This window comes from Nycticebus coucang, unplaced genomic scaffold (assembly GCF_027406575.1).
Source record: "Nycticebus coucang isolate mNycCou1 unplaced genomic scaffold, mNycCou1.pri scaffold_53, whole genome shotgun sequence".
In the NCBI taxonomy this organism is placed as follows: Eukaryota; Metazoa; Chordata; class Mammalia; order Primates; family Lorisidae; genus Nycticebus; species Nycticebus coucang.
The window spans coordinates 791842-797841 of record NW_026515583.1 but is presented as its reverse complement, the minus strand read 5'-3'; the positions used below and the strand labels follow the sequence as shown (position 1 = coordinate 797841).

General features: G+C 34.8%; 1 pseudogene; it reads right to left on the bottom strand.

Moving 5' to 3' along the window:
• Window positions 1-218: 218 nt before the first annotated feature.
• Window positions 219-6000, bottom strand: part of LOC128579415 (ankyrin repeat domain-containing protein 26-like) — an 85774-nt pseudogene continuing 79992 nt past the window's right edge.

The window sequence follows — 6000 nt, the reverse complement described above, 5'->3', positions numbered from 1 at the left end:
AAAATACAAATAACCTAACTCTCAACTCCACTGAAATATCAATGACAACTTGGTGGTTTGGTTGCTAAGCAGCTGGCATGAGGGCAGTTTGTATATGGAAACGCAGCAATACTGCCTTCAACTGAAAAATTCACTGAATAGTTAATAGGCCAAGAAACATTATTTAAAACATAAATAAATTTTTATTATAAAGATATGGTATAAATTATTTTCTTTTCGCAAAGATTCTCCCATGTGATACATTGAATGAAAAACAGTACACCATTTAAACAGCCCAGTAAGAACATTTTATTATCTTTCTGATTATGGAACTTTTTTCTGTAAAATTTGTATATATTCTCATGTGCTTTTCCAACTAGAACTTGGTTTACATTTAACACATCATATGATTAAAGGAGAAGATATGTCGAATCCAGATGCATATTCAGAAGCAGCTAGGAAATAAAAAAGATTTTTTGACTAAAAGATTTCATAATTAACTGAGTATAAGTCAGTAAAGAAGAATTAAGAAGTTATCCAATATTACAGAGGATTAAAACTGTATCTGCACAGTTATGTTAGTAATGAAAAATTATTAAGAATAATATGCCTAATGCTACATATTAATTATAAATTGATTATCACTGTGGTTAAATTATCAGTTTCTCCTTTTCTCATTCTTCATTCATCTATTCTACAGTCCTATGCTAAGGTACTGTGGCAAGCATTGAAATTACAAGATATAATATAGTCCATCCCTCAACAAATGTCTACAATAACCTGAAAAAAGAGACAGGCCATTTCCAGAGTCACAGACACCATGACAGGCACAAATCAGGACAGTACTGAAACATGCACACAGAAGCCATCCTAGTTTTGTGTCAGCATCACAGGCTTTTTGGTGGAGACAATATGTAGGTTGCCTGAAGGACAAGGGAGAGGAAGAAGCTAACGCACGCAGCTGATGGGGTGGGGAAAGAACATGGGGAATCCTAAGGGTTTAGTTGAGCCAGTTGCTAGAACACAGGGGCAGAGCACAGTAAGTCCTAAGAGATAAAGCTGAATAACTTCACATAAACCAAATTTATTTAAGTATTTTTATTCCCATGCTAAGGAATTTGGTACTTTTCCTAAGGGCAAAAGAAAACTAATGACAAGTAAACGACCAGACATTGAAAACGTCACCTGCTAATGACGTCAAGTGACTGCTAGACGTCAAGTGACTGCTCATGAGCTATAATGGCTTGACTAAGTGTTACTACATGTGTCTGGGGACTTTGGCCTTAAATCACTAGGTAAACCTGAGAAGTTTGTCAGTCCTTTGCTTTCCAGGAATAGCTTCAGTGTGCTGAGAATCCCTCAGAAATGGCAAAAGTGAAGGAAGTGTAGAGCCAGAGAAAAAGATGCATAGCCTTCCGTCCCGAGATGTTTAAAGCTGTGAAACATGAATTAAATGAAGCATGTGTACATTCTTCATAGTGAGTGTCTATGTGTTCACAGTTTTCCGTAGATGTGTGTGAGAAAAAAAAAAAAATGTAATGTAGTATCCTTTGACCACACAATAAAGAGTGGTGCCACTTGCTCTATCAAGTTCATTTCAGAAATCAATAATTAATCTTAACTTAATTCATAAATTTTGGCAACAAATCCTAGATATGAAATAAGACAAATATTATTTATAATGTTTAATTTAAACAAGAGATATTATCATGGGAATGACGTATTTCTTTTTTTTTTTTTTTTAGAGACAGAGTCTCACTTTATGGCCCTCGGTAGAGTGCCGTGGCCTCACACAGCTCACAGCAACCTCCAATTCCTGGGCCCAAGCGATTCTCTTGCCTCAGCGTCCCGAGTACCTGGGACTACAGGCACCCGCCACAATGCCCTGCTACGGAATGACATATTTCTTATAAAATGCGTCCTTTAAACAAAAAATTTCGAAACTAGATCTGACGAGCATTTTTAAATAAAAGAATAATCACATGAGTGAAAGTAAATTCCAGCTCATTTTAAGTTTACAAACTGTTTTACGTACTAGAGAACATTAAAATGTAATGCTGTTTATAATAATCTGATAAAATACAGTTACCATAGGTTTACTATTGAATATACATCATTTCAGAGCCCTGATTTTTCTATTTATTAATATAAAGGTCAAACAACTCAAGTCATATTTTGTAATCTATGTATTTTTTTTGTTAATTCTGAGCAAAACTCTGTTATTTATAAAAGTTGAATCAGTTTTTTCACTTTAGTTGATTTTCTCTTAAAAATGATCTTTGCACCCTCCAGTTTTAGAAAATTAGAATTTTTAGGTATGTTCAAAGCTAATAACTTTTCATCTCAGAATCTTAAACATATACATGAAGTGGCATTGTCGTAATGTCCTATCCAAATTCTACTGACAAAAGATTAAGTGTAAATATTATGCCATCTGTGCTATTATTAACCTTTCCTTATTCATACAGATACAAACACTTCAGAAAATTTGCTTGAAGAAAAGAATAAATACAGGTTAAAGCTCATTTTCAAACTTAGTTTCTTTGATTCAAGACTTTGTGTAACAGGATTAGACGCAAAAGTATAAATAACTTGTTAATCATAACTTTGGTTTTTTCAGAAATAACTACCATTTTTTAATATTAGATTAATTACAGTTGTTAGGTAAATTATTAAATGTGTGAAACAAACTATATTGCAAGTGTCTCCATCTTGAGTATTCTTATTTAACTCTTGTATAAAATGTGTTCTCTTACTAAGTGCCAAAAATAGGATCTCAAATTCTCTACTGAATATAGTTAATGTTTTGTGTTGATAACATAATATCCAAGGGATTTATAAATTATAGATATAAAGTCAATTTTTTTGAAATGTTATAAAACATTTCGTAGAGATTGGGGGTCTCACTATCTTGCGCAAACTAGACTCAAACTCCTGGCCTCAAGTGATCAACCCACTTTGGCTTCCAAAAGTGTTGGAATCACAGGCCACTTTGCCCACAGGAGATAAGTTAAAATGGTTTCCTAATATTTTCATAGATTGTTTTCCATAACATTTCTGTGATAATATTATTGACAGGATTATAAAATACATAATGAAACCATACTAACTAGGTCTTATAAAAGTAAAACTTTAATACCAAATATAAAGAGAAGCTTTTACAGAATGAATACTCACATTACCATCAATAAAGACTATGTAAAATGTACATCCTTACATGACTTGAATTAAGGAACTACTAGTGTAATCTTATTATCTTTCCCCAGGGAGCTCTTCTTTTAAATATTCGCTACTTATGTGTGGATTTTTTTTTAACTCATTTATGCCTGATTCACAAACTGTTTTATATACATTTTACTCATATAAAAATGAAATACTCTTCTCAACAGATTGCTTACTTCTGTGCTAAAGGAGTGTTTTCTCTAGATGGAGAATACTTTTTATATAACATATTTAAGGAGAGGTCATCTTTCCTCCTAACTCTTAGCACGTGGTCGAAGTAGTTGCTCTTATTCCAACCCTGGAATCAGTTCTCTTCCTGCCTCTCATTGGCTTTTGAATACTTTCCCACATAAGTGATGGCAAGGGCAACTGTCCTTGGGAAAGAGACACCAGGTCAGATGTGAGAGCTCACAGGGAAAGAGACAGACCCAGGCCAAAGGGAAGGAGCATCTCTGGGAGGGCACCTAAAAGCTTCAAGAAAGATCTTGATTTTTTCATATTTTATTTATTTTTTTATTAAATCATAACTATGTACATTTATGGGGCACAGTGTGCTAATTTGATATAAAATATGGAATGCTTACATCATACTGATTAACATAACCATCACCTCAATTATAAATTGTCAGTCCAATTCATAATTGCCAAGTCATGGAAGCAACCCAAATGCCCATTAACCCAGGAACAGATTAACAAATTGTGGTATATGTATGTTATGGAATAAGATCTTGATCTATGATGACTCCAGTCTTGCACTAAATGATGGGAGGCTGCAGTTATTTTGTCTGTATTCACAAGTGAAAATTGTCAAATATTAAAGGACTTTTAAAAAGTCTCTCTCACTTTATTTATTTATTTATTTATTTTTTTTTGTAGAGACAGAGTCTCACTGTACCGCCCTCAGTAGAGTGCCCTGACGTCACAGGACTCACAGCAACCTCTAGCTCTTGGGCTTACGCAATTCTCCTGCCTCAGCCTCCCGAGCAGCTGGGACTACAGGCGCCCGCCACAACACCCGGCCATTTTTTGGTTGCACTTTGGCCGGGGCTGGGTTTGAACCCGCCACCCTCGGTATATGGGGCTGGCGCCTTACTCACTGAGCCACAGGCGCTGCCCTCTCTCACTTTATTTTTATGTTCCTATTAAGTCATGTATTTTTCCTCATACTTCTCTTAATAGAAATGCAGAATCATTGTCCCCAAGTGAATTATTTAATACAGTGCCTGGTACAGATGACAAAAGCAAAAGAGGGAGAAAAATATCTCGGTGACATTGATCACTGACAAGGTACCACCAATGGTTTGTGAAGTGTGTAGAGCAATCTTAGGAAAAACTGATGACTGCCAGAGGAAATAAAAAAGCTTAATGAACTGCTAATATTTTCATACATAATACTAAGTCAAAAGCTATCTTAGCTGCCTATGGAGTACGATGCACCAATTATTTGTAGGAAAAGCACTGCCCCTATCTCCATGTTCTTTCTGTTTATTTGCAGGTGGAGATTAGGTTTCAGGTGGCAGGGGTAACTTGAAGTCCAATATTAATACGAGGAGCACATTTGCAACTTTGTTTCTAATTTTTCATTCTTAAATATAGGAATATTGTAATATTATATACAGAACACAAATATATCAGCAAATTTTAGCTAATTAAGAAGATTCTCTCATAACTGGTAACTTACAATCTATGTCCCAGGGAAATCTAAGTGTCCAGAGAGAACACTGTAGGATTAAGAGTCAAGGAAGTCACACCTAGAAAGGCACCATGCCTCCTTTAGCCAGACGACTGTGTTTCTGTTTTGTATAATACGGTTTCATGCATTTTTTAAAGAAACTTTATATTTGTAAAAAATTCCAAAAATCCATAAAACTCATTAATGTAATCAACCCCTTAAATTCATATTAGAGGCAACACTGGGTCAGAGAGATTGTAGTTTGTCTAAAGTCAAAAAGGAAATTAGCTTCAGCCCGGGAATGGGCTTTAGGTCACCTTCTTGAACGTGGAGTTCTTTTTCAGCTACTTTCTGCACATTGATAAAACCACACAGATTTTTAAATATAACTCAGAGAAAATGCAAGGAATATACACATTTAAAATAAACATTCCTTTCCTTCTGAAAAATTATGGGAGAATATTTCCTCCAAAATCTTCCCTTTCACTGCATCTGTACTTATACATTCTTTCATCATTATTCTATAAAATGATACATTATCTGACTTTCCTGGTAAGAGCCAATGAGAACATTTTATATTTGCAGAGTATTTAACACTCATTTTCTTTTTATATCCAGTAGTTCAATTTCATGACTCGGAAGTACGTAGACCCTGATCATCTCATGTTTTTTTTTTTTTTTTTTTTTTTTTTAAAAAAAAACAAACACTAAGTAAGCCAAATAATGAAGAAAAATTTGTAAGCTAGTATTTTGCCATTTAAGTATTAAAATCATCATGAAAATTAGTTGCTATTTGTTTTTGTTCAAACAAATGTTTTATGGTTTTTGTAAATTCTTTTTGAGACAGGGCCATGCTATATTGCTCAGGTTGGAGTGCAGTGGCTATACACAGGGATGATCACAGCACGCCACAGCTTGAACTGCTTGGGCTCTAGAGCTCATCCTGCCTCAGACTCCCACAGGAATGTGTTCCTGTGAATGGCCTTTGTAATGTCCCCCAGAGTAAAAATGGCCAAACATTAGATAAGCAATTTAAATTGGGACAGCACAGTTGAAGTAACTTTTTCTTTATGGCCTCTACAATTGACATAGCTTGTCATCATCGGATCCATTTTGAGATTTGCAGA